General features: G+C 36.5%; 1 protein-coding gene across 1 annotated transcript in view; it reads right to left on the bottom strand.

Annotated features, from left to right (window-relative positions):
- The window catches only part of LOC145996062 (uncharacterized), a 367,735-nt gene that overhangs the window by 308,954 nt on the left and 38,603 nt on the right, over nucleotides 1-20,178 (bottom strand). The window lies entirely within an intron of this gene.

Below are 20,178 nucleotides of genomic sequence, written 5' to 3'. Positions count from 1 at the left end.
TCCTAGATTATTATATTCACTGGCAGTCTATGGAACAGAGCGCGCTGGATGAGGCACAATCTCGGCTTCTGAGAAGCAAAAAGTTGAGTGTTTCTTGTTGAGCGGGCAGGCACACGAAAGTGAATTTCCTGAAGAAGGCGGTCACTTCTGATGTTGCCATTCACTATTTTATCTAGAAATATATGGTCAGCCAGTCTATGTCTCTCTTGAGGAGTTTGGATATTTAACAATTGCAGGAGGATGGACTTTTGCAAGTGTTTTGTGGACGGTATTCGGTATAGAACAATGGCCAGGAAGAAATTTTAGGACGGAATTTAGTGTATCTGAATTTCTGGGGCATGCCATAGATCAGATCGGAGAACAGTATTCAATTTTAGGTGACACAAAAGATTTGTAAAAGGTGCTGAGGGCAGTCAAGTTGTTTATTTCCGTGAAACGATAGAGAAGACCCAGCATACGCATTGAACCCCTTGTGACTGCAGAAATGTGCTCAGAAAAGGAAAGTTTCTCGTCAAATATGACGCCCAGGTCCTTTTGTGCGGCAACTCTTTGAAGACAATTATTTTTATGAAATATTTAGTATTAAATGTGTTTTTCTTTAAGGAGAAGGTCATCATGGTACATTTTTGAGGGTTGAGTATTAAGTTCTATAATTCACACCACTTTATTAGAGAATCTAAATTCTTTTGCAGAAGTGTCATGTCACTGAAATTGGAGATTTTACTATATATTTTGCAATCGTCAGCGAACAAGAGAAGGTTCTTGGATGAATCGGAAAGATATTCTGGAACATCATCAAGGTACAGGATGAAGAGAAGAACACTGCCTTGAGGTACAACAGAAGATACAGAAGATTTCGGAAAGAACAACTTTTTGTTGTCTGTTTTGGAGGTAGTGCTTGAGCAGAGAGAGAAAGTTTCCATGAATATTGAAACGATGGGATAATTTATGAAGCAGGAAATTGTGGTTTATAGAGTCAAAAGCTTTCGAAATTTCAGATATATTACATTCAGTTCAGAATTTTCAGATATAGAGTTGATAGCGTCAGATAATAAAATGCTTAAGTTGGTTAAGCAGGAGCTGCCTGGTAAAAAGCCGTGCTGTGCTGTATTTATATATGGAGAGGTAAATTTGTAGAGTCGGTCCTTTATTATCTTTTCACAGGCGATAGAAAGTGGTGAAAGAAGGGAAATAGGCCTATAAGAAGAAACCACACTTGTCTCCAGATTTATATAATGGTACCACGTTAGCATTTTTCCATGAATCTGGAAATGTGCCCTCATTGACGAATCTGTTTAATAAAATAGAGAAGGGAATAGCGAGAGAAGAAGCAGCGTTTCTTAGGAAAATAGAAGGAATTTCATCAGGACCATTGGCGCGATTTTGAAGCATTGAAGATAGGATGTGTTGCACTTCTTCTGGAGACGTGGAGAGAGACGTTAGAGAGTGACAGCAAACTGAACGGTGGTTGGGTGTATTCGAGGTTGTATTTATGGAGGAAAAAGAACTAAAAAGATTAGCTTTGTCAGGGCCCTCTGCGCATACTGAGTCATGTTTTACTTTCAAAGGTATTCGGGAATTTTGCCTCCTTGAGTTGATTAGTGACCAAAAACGTTTGGGATTTGATTTGATATTGTTTGTGATAGCACCGATGTATTCCCTGTGTTTGGTCTTCTGCAGTTGATACATATTCCATAGTCATGCTATTATTAAACTTTCCCTTCTTTTGTTACATACCAAATGCTTTCCGTTATTCCGTATCATGTTCGTCTTGTGCTCTCCGATTATTTTAAAACGTGACTATTCTTGTCAGCAAGAGAGCATGCAAGATTGAAATCCAATGCATGTTTTAAATATCACTTTATGCGATATTGAATGCAGATTCTTAATTACAAGAGCAAGGATCACGGGTTCGAATCCCGGCGTGAACGTTTTTTGTGAGTGTTCCTTCATCAATTTCATCATATCATCACTCATTTTCATCTTCGCGATTAGCCAAAAATAGCAGAAATGCAAAGTAAAATAAACCAAATAAATTAAGCACTTAATGGCAAATAATTAATGGTAATTATTTCAATTTTAATGATTCAGTTTTTAAAACAGAATGACAGAAAGAAAAATAATAAATTTAAAGCTTACCATTGTGAGAAATAACCACATTTCTTGTATTGGAAAAACTATTTCATCTCATTGGCCACTAATACAAAATGTTTATTCAAGGATGTCACCCAAATCTTCGAAAACAATCATATTTCCACTTTTCAGTTTACAATAACATTGATGGTTTTCCACATATTGTAGTTAATGTTCACAGTATTCACTGACAACAAGACACACTTCTAAAGAGAAAATTGCAGTTTTTTTTCCCATTCACTCCAATCGGGTGTTTGCTTTAGCAAAAGCTTTCACATTTCAAAGGGCCATGTACTCCTTGTGTTCTTTCCTTCTTTTAGACTTCTTGAAGCCTTCAACAACAGAAAGTTACTGCCTAGAAATAACAGAACTCATAGCGGTTCAGGAAACTCTCTTTGATCAGAACAGTTTATGTTGCATATTCTCGGCTTATCTCATGTTAAAGTGCAAAAATTCGAAGTTATTCTGAAAAATGGGACAATTCACATTATTTCCAGATTCTGAAACACCGAAACTTGCCTCCTTAAGCACTCAAATACATTTGAAACACTTTATTTTGCTTTCAACTTTTTGGTGTTATCGTTAAAATGAAAACTTTACGTTTGTGTTCATATATGTAACATATTTTTTAAATGTTTTCATTCAAAAAAGTATATGCACTGAATATTTGGTCCGATTAAGTCTTTCCCCTTCTTCAAGAAAGAATTATATCTGTGTCTACATTTTAGTGAAAGAAGTAAATATTTCCAATTTCCTTTTCCAGTTATTTATATGATCATCCTGATTTAGTGTCCAGTTGATGACAAAATATGGAAAGGCACAGTATTGGGGGGGGGGACTGGTTATTGTACATATGTCCACCCCTCTGGCATCATCAGTAGTATACATTTAGTATTTCAGATATTTATTTTTTTGGCAAAGGGTCCCCCAATAATTTACTTACTGGGTGCTGGTGGTGCAAGAGTAGGAGTCACAGAAAAATTCCTTACACAGCTGAGTGGTATAGCGGATGGGGGAAGTTTTGATGAACATTACTGCCTTCCGTTGGCACAGTTTTCCTTTTAGGAATGTAAAGTCCATGGAAAGGTAGTAAGATGTTGCAGAGAAGAAAAAAAAATGGCTCATACCTTTCCTTTAATGAGCGTCGGCCCCTGTGGCAGAGTGGTTAGCACATCACACTACGATGCCAGGGATCCAGGGTTCAAATCTTGGCCTGGGCATGGGTGTGTGTGAGTGTCCATTCATCAATTTCATCATGTCATCACTCATCCCCATCTTCGCAAATTAGCATAAAGTGGCACAAAAAGCAAATGTTTTCGAAATGTATCATCCAAAGTCTCTTTTTATTTCATTCCACTTTAGAGTGAAGAACTGGATTTTGTGATTACACAACATGCATTTTAATATTCTGATGTAATTCTTCTAAGTTTTAAAGCAAAGCTCTTGGTAAATTAATCCATGTAATAGGAAAGGAATTCTTACAAACTAATAAAAGTAAAGTAAAGTGCCCCTGTGCTTTGCACCATGCCATGAAAGCGTATAGGGGTTGTGGAGTTAGGGGCCCACACTTTGTTGATCACTGCTGAAGGTGGCTGCCTTTACTCCCTCAGAGTTTCCTCCAGATACTCACTTTATACAATGTTGGGTGGCCGCTGGAGCCGCTTGAACAGGTGGAAAAAATCAATGTTTTGATAAACTTTTAAATCATTACAGTTTTTGTGACATATACCTTGGGGTTGTGCCTGGAGTATTACTAAAGATTGGAAAACGTGTAATAAGGTCCGTATATAACTCCCCTCCAAGGCATAGTATAAAATCTTTGGGTAGAAGTAATGAACGCCTGGTGCAACGTTCACTTCTATATCTCTCGCAAGAGATATCAAACTATGCACTTCTATATCTCTCGCAAGAGATATCAAACTATGCAGTGCTTCTAAGAATTGTATGGAATTAACGTGAATATCAACACTCAAATGCATCAACGTGCAATGGGCAAACAGCTGCAAAAGAAACGCTATTATCAATTGTAATACACTATTCAATCTTGGTTTACCTCCATCATCCTAATACTCATCGAGAGAGGATATCTGAAATTAGGAATGCATATCAAGGAAACAATACCCTTTTCAAATTTAACAATAACAACCATTTTATTCGCTTAATTCATCTCCGTCTCACCGTACATGTGAACATAACAAATCATGTACTAATTAGTTTCTCAGTTGCATCATTTATCTCATTGCAACTATCGCAGTAATACTTCGTTCATTAGTGCAATGCACATAAAACATCAACTTGTCTTTAAATGTCCAACATTTACTTAAATTAGTTTATCATGATTAACACAATTGAAAGTGCATAAGCACGCATAACATTTGCGCCTGTGCAACAATTAATGATTCTCTTTGGTTCGATAATTATATCACAATACAACAGTTTAGAGTGGTATTGAATGCACTACCTTCATTTAATACATTAGTAACTCATTCATAATTCGCCATTTCTTATCTCATGTCTTCAGATAATAGACACTCTACGTAGGAAAATATAGATAATGCAAATTTTACGTGCATGCGTAAGGAAAGGTGAGGTGAACAAGCTCTTTTCAAATCTAATTCATCATCTACATCGCCGCGAACAGTTGTGTTAATTTGATTTCATCAAGCATTTAAAGCCGCTAATATCATCAATTTATCAACAGTTGTTAATTTAAAGATTCTGTAATAACTCAATTTTGCACCTAAAACATCGTTACATCACTCACTTGCTTCATTAAAATCCTGGTAGCTTTAAGATTGCTCTATCAATTTATGCAGTCAAATACTTCGAACATTTACACACGTACAATTGTACAAACAGTATTGATGATTTGTCAAGTTCAACACAAAACTAAATTTGTCTAAATGTTGCTAGACCCTTGCACGAGTACATTATGTGCACACGAGCACCACTTGATTCTATTCATTTACGTAATTTAATGTTCACTATTCTTTAATGCTGTCTAGTATGTTTGTGTAGTAGTTGTGCTGTCTAGTATGTTTGTGTAGTAGTTGTGCTGTCTAGTGTGTTTGTGTTTATCTTATGTAGGAGTTATGTTTGTCTTGTGTAGTATCGGTGATATGTATGTATATGTCTTGTGTTGTAGTTGTGCTGTCTAGTATGTTTGTGTAGTAGTTGTGCTGTCTAGTATGTTTGTTTAGTCTTGCGTAGTAGTTGTGCTGTCTAATTTGTTTGTGTTTGTCTTGTGTAGTAGTTGTGGTGTGTAGTTTGTTTATGTTTATATTGTGTAGTAGTTGTGGGGTGTTTGTGTTTATATATTGTGTTATAGTTGTGATGTGTTGGTGTGTGTCTTGTGTAGTAGTGTGCTGTCTAATGTGTTTGTGTTTGTCTTGTATAGTAGTTCCTCCATTCATATTGGGGGTTAGGCGTAGAGCTGACAACTCTGCACTGTAAAAAAAAATGTCAAGAAACAGCAATATAAGGCCATGGATGTTCCCAAGGTAAAATATTCCGGAGGTAAAATAGTCCCCCGTTCGGATCTCCGGGTGGGGACTACTTTGGGAGGTCCCTGGACTAAGGATAAGATCTACATTAGGAATAAGGATATTAAATTAGGCACCTGGAATGTTCTGAGCCTTTACCGGCCTGGGGCATTTCAGTGTACAGTTAATGAGATAGTTAAGTATAAATTAGATGTAGTAGCTGTCCAGGAAGTTAGGTGGCCAGGAGAAGGGAATTGTAAAACTAAAAATTATACTTTTTTCTATGGTGGTACTGAAAATCATAATTTTGGAACAGGCTTTTTCATAAATAATAGAATTATCTCGGCTCTTAAAACAGTAGAATTTATTAATGATAGGATATCATATGCAGTTTTACAGGGTAGGTGGTGTAAAATTATTTTAATAAACATACATGCACCAACGGAAGATAAAGATGATAATATTAAAGATGATTTTTATACAGAGTTAGAACAGGTCTTTGATAAATTTTCTCAGTATGATATGAAAATTCTGTTAGGTGATTGTAATGCACAGATTGGCAAAGAAGAGACATTTAAACCCACGATTGGTAAAGAAAGTCTTCATGAATTAAGTAATGATAATGGTATAAGATTGATTACTTTTGCAACCTCAAAGAATTTAATTGTGAAAAGTACCACTTTTAAACATAAAGATATCCATAAATATACCTGGTCTTCTCCAGATGGTAAAACTCATAATCAGATAGATCATATTCTCATTGATAAGAGAAGGCATACTAGTATAATTGACGTTCGTACACATAGGGGTGCTGACTGTGCCAGTGACCATTATTTAGTAATTGCTAAATTAAGAGAAAGACTCTCAGTGATAAATCATAAGCAACAAAATCTAAAAGTTCTAAAATTTCATACAGGAAAGTTTACTGATGAAAGAATTAAGAAAGATTACCAAATTAAACTGTCAAATAGATTTGATGTTTTGCAGGATTTAAATGATGATGAAAATATAAATGAAACAGACGTAAATAAGAATTGGGAGCACATACGTAATGCAATAGTATCAGCAGCTAAAGAAAGTATAGGATACCATAAACAGAGAAAAAGTAAGCCATGGTTTGATAATGAATGTCATAATCTAATAGAAATAAGAAATCAGGCTAGACTTAGGTGGTTAAATAACTCTGATGATAAAATCTAAACAATTATAATAGAATAAAGCGAGAAGTTAACCGCACATTTAGAAGTAAAAAGAGAGATTACTTGAAAAGCAAAATTAACGAAATTGAAACAAACAGCAAAAATAAAAATATCAGAGATTTATATAAAGGTGTAAATGAGTTTAGAAAGGGGTGGCAACCTAAAGTAAACTTGATAAAAGATAAAGACGGTGATTTTCTAGCTGACCCAAGCGATATTCTAAATAGATGGAAGAACTACTTTAATGACCTTTTAAATGTCCATATAGGAGATAAATCAGAAGTAAATGAAGTCCACACAGCAGAACCTTTAGTTCCAGAACCTAACTTGACTGAAGTTAAAGATGCTATTAAAAGGCTAAAGAATAACAAAGCACCTGGCATTGATTTAATACCAGCTGAGTTAATTAAATATGGTGGAAATTCATTAATATGTCAAATTCATAAATTACGAATGGAATAAAGAAGAAATCCCTCACCAGTGGAAAGAATCCATAATTGTTCCTGTGTTTAAAAAAGGTGATAAAATGAACTGCAATAATTATCGTGGAATTTCTCTACTCTCAACAACATATAAAATATTATCTAACATTCTTTTAACAAGATTAACCCCATATGCTAATGAAATTATAGGTGATTATCAATGTGGATTTAAACGTAACAGATCAACTACAGATCAAATTTTTCACATCAGACAGACACTTGAAAAAAAGTGGGAATATAATCAAAATGTCCATCAGCTATTCATTGATTTCAAAAAAGCATATGATTCGGTCAAAAGAGATAAATTATATAATATATTAGTAGAGTTTGGAATACCTAAGAAGCTTGTTAGTATGATAAAAATATGCACCAGTGAAGCAGAAAGTAAAATTCGTGTGGGTAATAATATGTCTGACAAATTTACAATTCATGATGGGTTAAAACAAGGAGATGCATTATATCCATTGCTCTTTAATTTTGCCTTAGAATATGCTGTTAGGAAGGTAAAAGAAACTAAAGAAGGACTAAAATTAAATGGTGTGACTCAGTTGTTAGCATATGCAGATGATGTAGACTTACTGGGGGATGATGTGAATACAATTAAGAATAATGCTAAAATATTTTTCAAAACTGCTAAAGAGATAGGTTTGGAAGTTAACAAAGAGAAAACTAAATATATGCTTACAGGCCGAAACCAAGTGTTAGGTAATAATCAAAATCTAATTATTGATAACAACTCGTTTGAACCAGTTTCCAAATTCAAATACTTAGGAGTAATATTAACAAATGAAAATTATAGAGGAAATATTAAAGAGGAAATAAAAAGTAGGCTTAATTCAGGAAATGCATGTTACTTCTCTCTTCATAAACTTTTGTCTTCTTGTTTAATATCTAAGAAAGTAAAAGTTAAAATATACAAAACAGTAATTTTGCCTGTAGTATTATATGGATGTGAAACTTGGTCCTTTACATTAAAAGAGGAACATAAATTGAGAGTGTTTGAAAATAAGATCCTTAGGAAAATCTTTGGACCTAAAAGGGATGAGGAGACAGGTGCGTGGAGAAGGTTACATAATTTAGAACTACATAATTTGTATTCATGTCCAGATATTATTAAAATAATTAAATCAAGAAGACTTAGGTGGGCAGGCCATGTGGCACGAATGGGAGAGGAAAGAGGAGTTTACAGGATTCTTGTTGGGAAACCTGATGGTAGGAGGCCTGTAGGAAGGCCAAGACGAAGATGGAGGGACAACGTTGAGATGGACCTAAGGGAAATCGGTAGGGATGGAAAAGAGTATATAGAACTTGCTCAAGATAGGGAAAGATGGAAGGCCTGTGTTGCTGCAGCCATGAACCTTCGGGTTTAAGAAGGCTATGGAGTTAGTTAGTTTAGTTTTTAAAACTACAGTAACCGTCATTTATAATCATTTCTATCCAGTGGCAGCAATTAAGAAGGGGGTGTGGGGGAGCAGTTGCCCCATCACTTTTTGCCCCCGCCCTATGACCTTACTTTTCATTGAAGCCACCATACAGAGAAGTGACGTCATGAATGAGCAGGAAAAAGTGCGTGGAGCCTGTTTTAGTAAATTAACAGGCATGGTGTTAAATTTTAACGGTAGAATACTGTAACAACAGTGTGAGCGATATCCACTTTATACAATGACTTGAATATAAATGTTGTCACTGATACGTGCGAGTGAGTCACTTGGTTTATTTTCACTTTTCTTCCACTTTTTGCCTAATCGCGAAGATGATGAGTGATGATATGATGAAACTGATGAAGGGACACTCACAAAGAACACCCATGCCCAGAATCGAACCCGGGACAGCGCGCTGTGCTCCCCCATGGAGGTCGGGTGTCACCGATACGTTTCCATTGGCTGAGTCTTTCCCGTAAACTACTTACTACTTACTGATGTTTGTATACTAACCGTACTATTTTCATGACAAATATAACAGGGCAAGAATTGATAATCAGAACATCTACAATTTTCGTCAAAAAGACCAATTCTGGCGAGGGAAAAGGATTCGTGTGGAAATATGTACAAGGGGAACTAACGTTAATCTGCAGTTCCTAATTGCTACTGTAAGGTCTCAGAGTTATGCCCATTCAGCAAAAGACGTTTGCGTAACCCTTTTCTTTATCGTTTATTTGTTTCAGAAACAACGTCATGCGCTCTGTTTTATAACTAGAAATTAATCACTAAGTGTGTTCCTTACTTCACAAACAAAGCAAGTGTGTACAGCTTTACCATGATAAGAATGTCCCTGTGGCGCTGCAGTCGAATTTTCAACCGTAGGCGATGCAATCATCTTGCTTGCATTGTCTCCGTGTTGACAAAATGTTCGGTGCTGTCGAAGGACACGAGAGAAGGGGGAAGCGAGAGAAGAAAACAAATCACTGTGCACTTTATTTTGCGAGTTTGCCGGGGATAGTGTTGTCTTGGTTAAGCTGTAGTTACAGTCTGCGTCACAATATCCCAAATTTCTGAATAACATTACAGGTATTCTACAAATTTGGCAAATATTTATTTCAGTTATCTATATTTTTTGCAATATTTTGTGCTACGATTGTGATGTGGTTGTAAGGCGTTCTTATGCTGACCTGGGGCTATCCACACCGTAACACCGTCTGTATATACGAGGGGAGAGTGAAAAGGGAAGGGGTGTCAGAGCTACAGTTTCACATTATGATTTCTCTACCTAGGTACATAATCATATAATCTCTATAATCACCCTCCCCCAGATCAATGCACTTATGCATTCTGTGCTGCAATTTGTTTACAGTCATCTGGTAGAATGATTTGTCCTGAGTCTCACACCACTGAATGACCGCCTTCGTCCGTGTAGAAAAGACGTCCTCGAAGTGAATTCTTCATAGCAGGGAGAAGATGGAAATCTGACGGGGCAGGTCGGGGGAATAAGGTGGATGGGGAAGTGCGGTGAAGCCACACTCGACCAAAACAGCCTGTGCAGTGAGGCCTTTCCGACAGAGGTACCGAATAACGGCCCTGTAGGCTACTCTCTTCTCTGGCACTTCATTCATTTTCAACCTGACAAAAAAATTGAAGAAAACATGTGAATTTCATAAAAGTTCGCACAGAGTGTCCTAAAACTCAAACCTTACATCCTCCAAAATTTTAACTACCTGGCATCACTCCTTCCATGTGAGGCTCAAAACGTTTCACTCTCCCCTCGCATATATGTGTGTGTGTGTGTGTGTGTGTGTGTAAGGTGCATTCCATATACACTACATTTTTGACAATAAAGTATTTATTTTATTGATAGTTGAGCAACATTTTTCTTACAGGTTTTGTGCAATGAATTATGAAACGTAACACTGCTAATTAAACAGAATACTTTACAGTGGTGTAAATAACATCCCCGCAACCCCCGCGGCACGAGCTTCGGGAGTGCAGTAAGAATGATAAATGAAGAAAGATTTCCTTTCGGAGTTAAGATATATTTTCAACCAAAGATATTATATTTTCTTGTCCCTACATCTGCAAACTGAAAATGTTAATCACTAGGTATAAAAGTATAAACTGAACTTCAGGTCAGACGAAATCCTTCATTAGCTGAATGGTTTAAGTCATGTGGTCGTTACAAGAAGTGCAACAAGTAAGACATTTCACTTTGTGAATCCCGATATTGGTCTGTATTTACAGAATGAGGTAATAGCATGATGTTAAAGCTTCAATTTTATCATCCAAACCAAGCCACAAGGACCCATCCGGAAGAACTCGATGAATAAGAGATCTTTCACTTCCGATTAAGCTAGCACTAAGCCAGACAGATAACACTGGGGAACAAAAAAAAGATTTTATTTTGTGGCATAAAGTTTAATAACAGTTTCAGCACACAAAACAGCTGTGATTGCCAATTGTATGATTGGTTCAGTTGAATTGACTCCAGTTATAAAAATAAACACACCATGGAAAATGTAGGAGGTAAAATTACTCTACGCTTTTCTCGGTAATATCAAAATTTGATAATGGGCTGAAATTCCCATTAAGAAACTTATTTATTTATTTGTAAATTGTTGCTAGGCAACTTATGAAGCATTGCTAGGCAATATATCGGACACTCAACAAAGCTTAAGGAAGAATACCAAAACATAAAAATGGTTTTAGAAAAAAATTGAATATGCTGAACATAAGTGGCTCGTGTGTGTGGATTTCAAGATGGTGAAATTTTTACTAGGACAGCAAAGTTGTTACACAAAATATCTCTGTTTTCTATGTTTGTGGGATAGTCGTGCTAGAGAAAAGCATTGGACGATAAAAGTTTGACCCCGAAAAGAAAATATTAGTGGGAAAAGCTAATATCATTCATGAACCGCTGATAGATAGGGACAAAATCATCCATCCGCCACTGCATATTAAACTTGGGTTGATAAAACAGTTTGTCAAGGCCTTAGATATAAGTGGTGATTGTTTCAAATATATATGCCACACTTTTCCAGGACTAAGTATTGAAAAATTGAAGGCAGGAATCTTTGACGGACCACAAATTCGTACACTTATAAATGATGCCAATTTTACAACTTACATGTCTTACATCAAATCTGAGGCCTGGCTAAGCTTTGTGTCCGTCGTCAAAAACTTTTTGGAAATCACGGAGCAGAAAACTACCGCGATATAGTTGGAAATATGTTGAAAAAATTTGAGAAATTGGGAGCTAATATGAGTGTGAAGATACATTTTCTACATAGCCACATTGACAGATTCCCTGAGAACGTTGGTGATTTTAGTGAAGAACAGGGAGAAAGGTTCCATCAGGGTATAAGAATAATGGAAGAAAGGTACCAGGGACGGTGGGATCGCCACAAGATGGCCGACTACTGTTGGAGCTTACAGAGGGATTGTCCTAAAAATCAATACAGCAGGAAATCGTATAGAAAACGTTTCACATAGTTTGTTACTTCATTGTGTACATATATTTTTTAATTATTATGATCATAGGCCTATATAAATTTATTTTTATAATAATGATTGTAATCACAAAAAGAAATATTAAATTGTTGTTGGAAGTGCATTTATATGTATGTCTTATGTTTCCGCCATTTTGGTTTAGTTGCATTTATTTCATAAATTAGAGCCAATTCAGGAAATATATTATTATATCATTATTCAGAAGCATGAAATTGACCTAAATTAGCTCTCAAACACTGTGCCGCAATTTCACTGTTCCCCAGTGTAATAAGAGAGATTTTGGTTACGTTATTCATCTATTTTAGACGATATTTATTGTGATCCGTGCTGGTTGCCGATATGTTTACATGGTGTTAATGATTGGTAAGGTTTAAGCAAGAAAATCAAAGAACAGGAAATATGCCGAATTCAGATCTTAAATTCACTCATGAATGATATATAGTGTCTTGAAAAATCATAAAGATGTTCAAACAATATTGCAACAAGGTATGGATAAGAAGCGCGAAATCATTAAACAATTCTAGATATAATTAATAACATTATCCATCTGTAATTTGGCTCTGAGGGGACATCGAGAATTTGTGACAAAGTAGTAATGCGAATTTTCTTAATATCATAGACTTGTTAGCGAGGTAACTTCTTAAAACTCATGTATTTTCATACATAATTATAATACAGTAAAACCTCGTTAATCCGGACTAATGGGGGATAAGTGGACCGGTTTAACGAAAGTTCGGATTAACTGAAATAACCTAGAAGAACAGTGCATTAATACTCCGTTTACAGCAACAAAACACGTTTATTATGGTTTATTTAAAGGGCACACGACTAAATACACTATACAGTACAGTACAAAGTCTACGGGAAACAAAATTTCATCAGTGGTTGACTGTCTTTTCTTTAGGAAGTTCTCTTGTTGACTTCTAGCTACATTTAAAACCTTGCATTCTGCTTTTTTTGCTTGCCCGGATTAAGCGAAGTTCGACTTATCGGTGTCCGGATTAACGAGGTTTTACTGTATATAATTTCTTAAAGTTTGTTGTCTTAACCTTTCGTGCAATTTCTTTCATGTTATACATTCACATTCGAATGTACGTATCTAATACAGATAAATGTAGGCGTGTATTAATATTATAGAAAAGAAAGTTGTTTTTTAAACGAGTAGGGCCGCACAAATGAAAGTTGCGAGGGGACGCAGAACGTGTTAGTCACGCTCCTGACACTTTCCCAGATTTATAGTTATAAATGAAAACTTTTGTGTCATGGGCAGACAGACAGTGAAGTAAGTCTTGACGCTTTCCTGGAGAAGAATGATAAAAAGATTCTATCGGGCTATCGACCAGAAGCGTATTTCTACCCTGAATATAGGAGTGACGTTAGCTCTCGAAAGCTTGGAATGTTTTCCACAACTCACCATATAAATCACTGCCTCTTTACTTAATAAGAAATTTATTTTAATATCAGTGAATTTTCAAGCGATGAAAAATAAATTACTGAAAACAAAGAGAGAAGGTAATTGACCTTTGAATATTCTAGTGGAGTTGAAGGGAAAATGTAGAATGGAAAGGAAAAATTAGTGTTTTTGGTATTACGGGTGGGAAATAATACAAAACAAAAGTAAATTGCAATGTTAAAATAAAGCAACAACGTGTAAAATACCTTCTAAATTAATTATGTATAATACTTGAATTTTTATCGAAATAACAATCTTAGATTGTTTACTAAGAAGATATACAGGGTATTCATAAAGTTCCGGTACCATTACAAAAAACATAGCTCGGAAACTACATGCAATAGAACAATGCTGTTGATTGCAAAACGAGCTACAACTCTCCACCATATACCTCAATGTGCGCCCCTCCAGTTGCTATAAGAAGATGAAGGCGGTAATCCACTTCTGCCCATACACGCCCCAGCATATCACCAGTAACAGGATACTCTCCGTTAATCTTCTTCGAAGAGTAGCAACATCTGGAAGAGGAGTGCGGTAAACACTATCTTTGACATACCCTCAGAAGATGAAATCCAAGGGTGTGATATCAGGAGAGCGCGGTGGCCAGGGAATAGGCCTATCCACCTGCCAGAGAAATGCCTATCCAGAAGACGTTGAACATCCTTGTACAAATGAGAGGGTGCCCCATCTTGTTGAAAAATTATGTTTGGCATATGAACGTGGAGATTGTAGCTCATTTTTGCAATCAACAGCATTGTTATATTGCATGTAGTTTCCGAGCAAAGTTTTTTGTAATGGTACCGGGACTTTATGAACACCCTGTATTTTGTCCCGGGAATCTCTGGGGCAAGCGAACGAAAACAAGTCTCTGAGCAAGTATTAACGCGAGACGGATCGACCAATGAGAGGGGGGAGGAGCGACTGCAGCAGCGTGTACCGCTTTGCTCCACCCACTCACTTCCTTCCTACGCATGCGTTCATTGGTCGAGCCATCTCGAGAGCCTGCTTGTTTTCGTTCTCTTGCCCCAGAGACTCCCGGGACAGAGTGTACAGCGATGCCATACAAATAGAAAGGTAACGCAACACAAGAGACGCTAAGACTGCATGAGCAAACGTTTTCCTTGCCACATAAGTATTCCTTGTCGTATTGACAAAACACATGCGACCTTGGAGTCATAACCACACTGATTAACGTCGTACTTACACGGTTTGATTTATGTTTACGAACATTTACGATGTACAAGCTATAAAACTTATTTTATAAAGAAGTGCGTGAATATGTCGACCCTAAAGCAGCGTGAAAGGTTTCGATTGCTTAGAATAGAATTAAAATTGTTTACTAAGAAAGAGTATAACAATTGGAAGTCGATTTTTTAAAACAAATGTTGCAACTCTGACTCCGTATACATCAGATAATGGTTGCTAGTGCCAATCAGTGTCGGGAATTTGGGCAGTTGCCCCCAATTTTTGGCCCCCACTATGGTCTCTTAATGCATAGCCTTGTCTAGCAAGAGAAAGTCAACTGTCCTTGCCCCCAGTTTTAGCACTCAATCACTGGTATCACTACTTGTCGATACTTTGATTCATTGATTGAGGTAAATTTGTTGTGTTCTTCCGCACATGTGGCCGTTTTGCACCCTTCAATACATTCGGGTGGGTGTAAGGGGTGACCTTCCACGTAGTACAACCTGGACTGCATTTTGCATACTAACGAGGCTCTGGCGATTGGCCCTATGCCAATAATTCTGTGCGCTGAGTGTCCCTTTACAGCCTCAGCTGTAATGGAAGTCAGAATATTTTAATAGTTTAGTGACACGACATTACAATTATGTTTTTTAGTTTTTTTAGTTATGGTAAGGGGCTGAACCCCGTATAATGTGACGGGTGCAAAGTAGCAAAAGTGCTGACGCACCCAAAATTTTAACTTCAAATTTTTTAAAAAATACATGCAGGAACATGTCCCCTTACCTAACATCCTAACTTAAGAGTTTATAAATGGACAGTGGAAGAGACCAGCTCTTCTTTAAAAACTAAAAACATTTGTTAAAACACCGTCGTCATCACCCACCAGAGTTCATAAACAGTTGGGAAGTTAAAAATATGCTTTTAAAATAGTAGTGTAATGTATGGCACAGATATACAAGCTTCTAAGAGCATTCCCTGACATTCGGTACGAGACTCGCCGGCAAGCGACCCGGCATCAGCGCTTGTCTCTCCCGGTGAACGGGTCCGCGACAGTCGCACGATACAGTCTGTTTTTTTAGCTCTCCCTGCCTTCGCTCTCTTTCCCTTTCTGTTGACGTTGCAGACTGACGCCAGTATAATCCTCCCTCGGAAGTTGTGTTGTGTCGTGTCAGTGTGTTGAAGATTGTGGCTTAATATGGTACCACAAAAGTTTACATTACAACAAAGGATTTATCTTGTCGAGTGTTACTTCGGAAAGAGGAATTGTGGAGAAGTGCGACAACGTTTTGCAACGAAATTTCCTGGTGTTCCCGTTCCACATAGGACCACTATATTAAACTTCGAAAGAAAAATGGGAAATCTAAAAAATAAAGTATACAAAGACAATCCGCACACGATCCGTGAGTTAAAAGAGAGTATTGTACGAGAATTACAGTAGACGAATTTGCATGTGTAAATGCCAATTTCCTTCGGAAATGCCAGGAATGTGTTGCAGCATAGGGACATGATTTTCAACACCTTCTGTAGTCAAGGTTAGTACACAATATGAAAACTGTAATTTGAATAGCCGACTCTACCGACTGTCGCGGACCCGTTCACCGGGAAAGACAAGCTCTGATGCCGCGCCGCTTGCCGCCGAGTCTCGTATCGAATGTCAGGGAATGCTCTGTATAACAATAGCTGCTATATGAAACAACAAATACATGAACAAACTCTAGGTGTTCCAACAAAAAATTTAAAAACTCTATACATTCAAACAAGTCTCTATAGTTGCTCTTTAAAAACAAACAAACATAACACAATACTATGTGCTGGTTCCTCAACACCTAGGTACAACCGTCTATGACACAGAAAAACCAGCTTCTATTTGATCTTACCAGCAAATAAACATCAAATAAAAAAACATGCCACTAAATCCTGGAACTTCAATGGAGATCCGCAAATGGTAAGTAAATAAGTCAAAAGTAGTTAAGTGTACAAAAAAAAATTGCACAAAATTTGTTTTCAGTTTTAGGTGCTATCTCAACAAGTAAATAAGGTATCTCAAAGAAATAAAATCTTAATATACTGTCATGTGTTTAATAGCGTTCGTAGTCCCCTCTCACATACACGCCATTTAACACATCACACACATATTACTGTGGAAGAATAGTCAAACCCTATTGTGATTGAGCATAATATTATGTATAATCACAAGGAAGAAGAACAAATGTGTTCAATAGTCTGTTGTTTTTCACAATAGAGTTAGTTTAGATTCCTCAGGCGGCATGTTGTACATGTGATGGTAATAACTTAGTTTTTGCATGATATGATGTATATGAAAACTGTATATATATTCAAAATTTGTAATTTGATGTAACAGTATCTATCATATAAGACATATTTTTAGGACACTTGGTGTAGAGCTGGTATAACAGCTAAAACCAATAAAGTATGAATGAATGAATGAAGGTTATTAAACCTCGTCTATGTTTTACATACAGAATCTATTTTATTTCGTCTATCCGTGTTTCCACGTGTACAGTGGGATCCATGAGTATTACCGTGCAAATTGTCCATGACTATTTTCATCAATTTTTCTCTTACATCCAATGTGTTTTAAAGCGAGGTATTTTTATGTATGCTGGTGAAATAGTTGTCAACAGCTTGTTTTGAGTTTTCCCTTAATTCTTGAAGCTCTTATTGGGTCAAACAAAGTGCACGAACATGGTGATGGACAATTTGCAAGGTAATATTCATGGATCCCACTGTACAGTGGGATCCATGAGTTTTACCGTGCAAATTGTCCATGACTATTTTCATTAATTTGTCTCTCACATCCTGTGTGTTTTTAAGCGATGAATTATTATGTATGCTGGTGCAGAAGTTGTCAACAGCTTGTTTAGAGTTTTCTTTTAATTCTTGAAGCTCTTATTGGGACAAATAAAGTGCACGAACATGGTGATGGATAATTTGCACGGTAATACTTATGGATCCCACTGTACATAAGCATTTTCATCACTCGGAACGTTTCAACTTTCCTAATGATATAATTTTAATTGAATTTGCAATGTCAAAACTCCCTGAGAACATTATCTGTCACAATCTATTTCAAGAAATGCTGCAAAAAGAATTTTTGGAATTAGCATCAAGGATCGCACAGAATTGTTTTGTACTACTAAAGTACGTACTATTAGCAATTTTACGCCCAAAAATATGACTTATTATTACGGGCAAATTAAAACAATTTTATGCAACATGCACAATGATTTATTCAAAACATGTTACAAATATTGAGAAAATCAGCCCATAACAGTTTTAGTAAGAAGGAAAAGTTGAATAGGAATAGGTAGTGATTGCTGCTACATCCTTTTCAAGCATTCCCATTGGCTGGGAGCTTTTTGGGGTAGTAAATAATCTGTGGTGGTTAGGTTAGGCCAATTATATATAAATGACTAGATTGCTGACTCGCCGCGGACGAGTGAAGTCACACAGGAGGTCTCCGTGTACGGCAAGAACCCGTTGGCTGTATGCGCGGTAGCCGTAATAATGGTTATTTCTTGCAGCGAACCCTGAGAAAGCCAGGGTCGGATGGTTTTCTTTCATAGATATGTATTTATTAATTGTGTACCTACATTTCTACTATGAAATACGTAACTATGTTATGTATATGTTACTAGAAATGTGAGAATGCGTGAAAGGAAGCCAGTTCGTGTTTCGCTCTACATATGTTTATACTTTTATATTATTTGTGGGACAAGCATAGGCGCTGACTTAGGAGGGTGAGGCACTTTCTGCCCCCCTCAATTCCTCAAGAAGTATATACATTATGAGCAAAAAAAATTGTCAATATTGCCCCCCCCCCCCCCACCTCATCCCAAATTTTTATATGAAGTTGCGGCTTCTGGGGACAAACCACGTATATGTTATGAAGGTATTAATATTTCCCAACACACTACACTTGAGATCGAGGTATATTTGTGTGCAGCCTGAGCACAGTTTGAAAACTTCATACAGAAAAAGTCAAAGAAGACAAGTATTTCTTTTTAATTCATGGCATGGCATTTTTTCATGGCGACATATTTCTTCTGTAACTGCTACGCAGTTTGATAGCCCCTGAATTAGTCTGTTAACTTGTCAAACGAAATGCAACTTAGGTAATTATGTATTTGTTAAGAGGTATAAATGTGGCAACATTTTTCATAGCTGCTGCGCAGTTTGAAAAACCCCTGGAATTGTCCGTTAAAACTTCTTCAAGAAGGGAGGTTATTTTCTTTGAAAAATGTCCAATTAACAAGTTTTTTGTGCGATTTCAAAGAATTTTAGATGTACAAAATCTGTTAGCATTACAAACCTTTCTATTATTATGTATTAATAAATAAAGCGAACTGAATGGAATATTTTATGTTCAGGCACGTATCGAGAAATATATTTCAGAGGCTGAGGGTCTGAACCAAATAATAACAATAATGTTTAAAATTTTACGTTAATATAGTTTATAGGTTTAGGTATTCCTAATTATGTGTAAATAAATTAATATTGTATTGTTATTATTACATGAATAGATAAAAATAATTGATATAAGAATAGAGATATAACAGCTTGTATTCATTATCTAGCTTGCGCATAGTTAAGATCGACAAAATTTATGTAAAAACAACTTTTCTGGCAAGAAACAAAAATATAAAGAATGGAATATTTTTAAAAAAGATACAGAATGAGATATTTATTGATTGTTACATTCAATTAACGAAAAGTAGAGTTCGTGAATAATAGCTTATGCACATTATTATAAATAGTAGTGTGCATAAATCTTCTTTGGTACTGCCATACAAAGTCATATGATCGCAATATAAACCTTGCTTTCCAGTAAGTTCGGTGGAAATAAATGAGCAAGTGGTAAGCAAGCACATTTTCATTATTTTTAGTACTTGCTAAGTCTTTCGGGGGATCCGGACCCCTTGGCCGACCCTAAGAAAGTTAAACCGGTAAACTTATCCCCCCCATTAGTCCGGATTAACGAGGTTTTACTGTACTCGCTTATAACGCATTTCCGCGCACTAAAATCAACAAGAAACGTTCATATGAATAACAATCTTTCCAACCCACTAAAAATTTTCAAGTTTCTCGCGGGGGTACGGAGGGTGACCATCACCATAAATTGACGCACAGTGTATCAGTACCCCCCCCCCCCTCCCTTTCTAACTCTTTCCGAGAACACACACCCTTTCGAAACCTATCAGCAAGGTCATTCATATCTAGAAATTGATAAATTGTAAGAAGTTCATTTCGAAAACTGTAATTATAGACTTGTTCTCATATTTTATT

The sequence above is a fragment of the Lepisma saccharinum genome, chromosome 12 (assembly GCF_977018435.1).
Source record: "Lepisma saccharinum chromosome 12, izLepSacc3.1, whole genome shotgun sequence".
Classification (NCBI taxonomy): domain Eukaryota; kingdom Metazoa; phylum Arthropoda; class Insecta; order Zygentoma; family Lepismatidae; genus Lepisma; species Lepisma saccharinum.
Note: the sequence above shows the minus strand (reverse complement) of the source record. Positions and strands in the feature narration are given on the sequence as shown.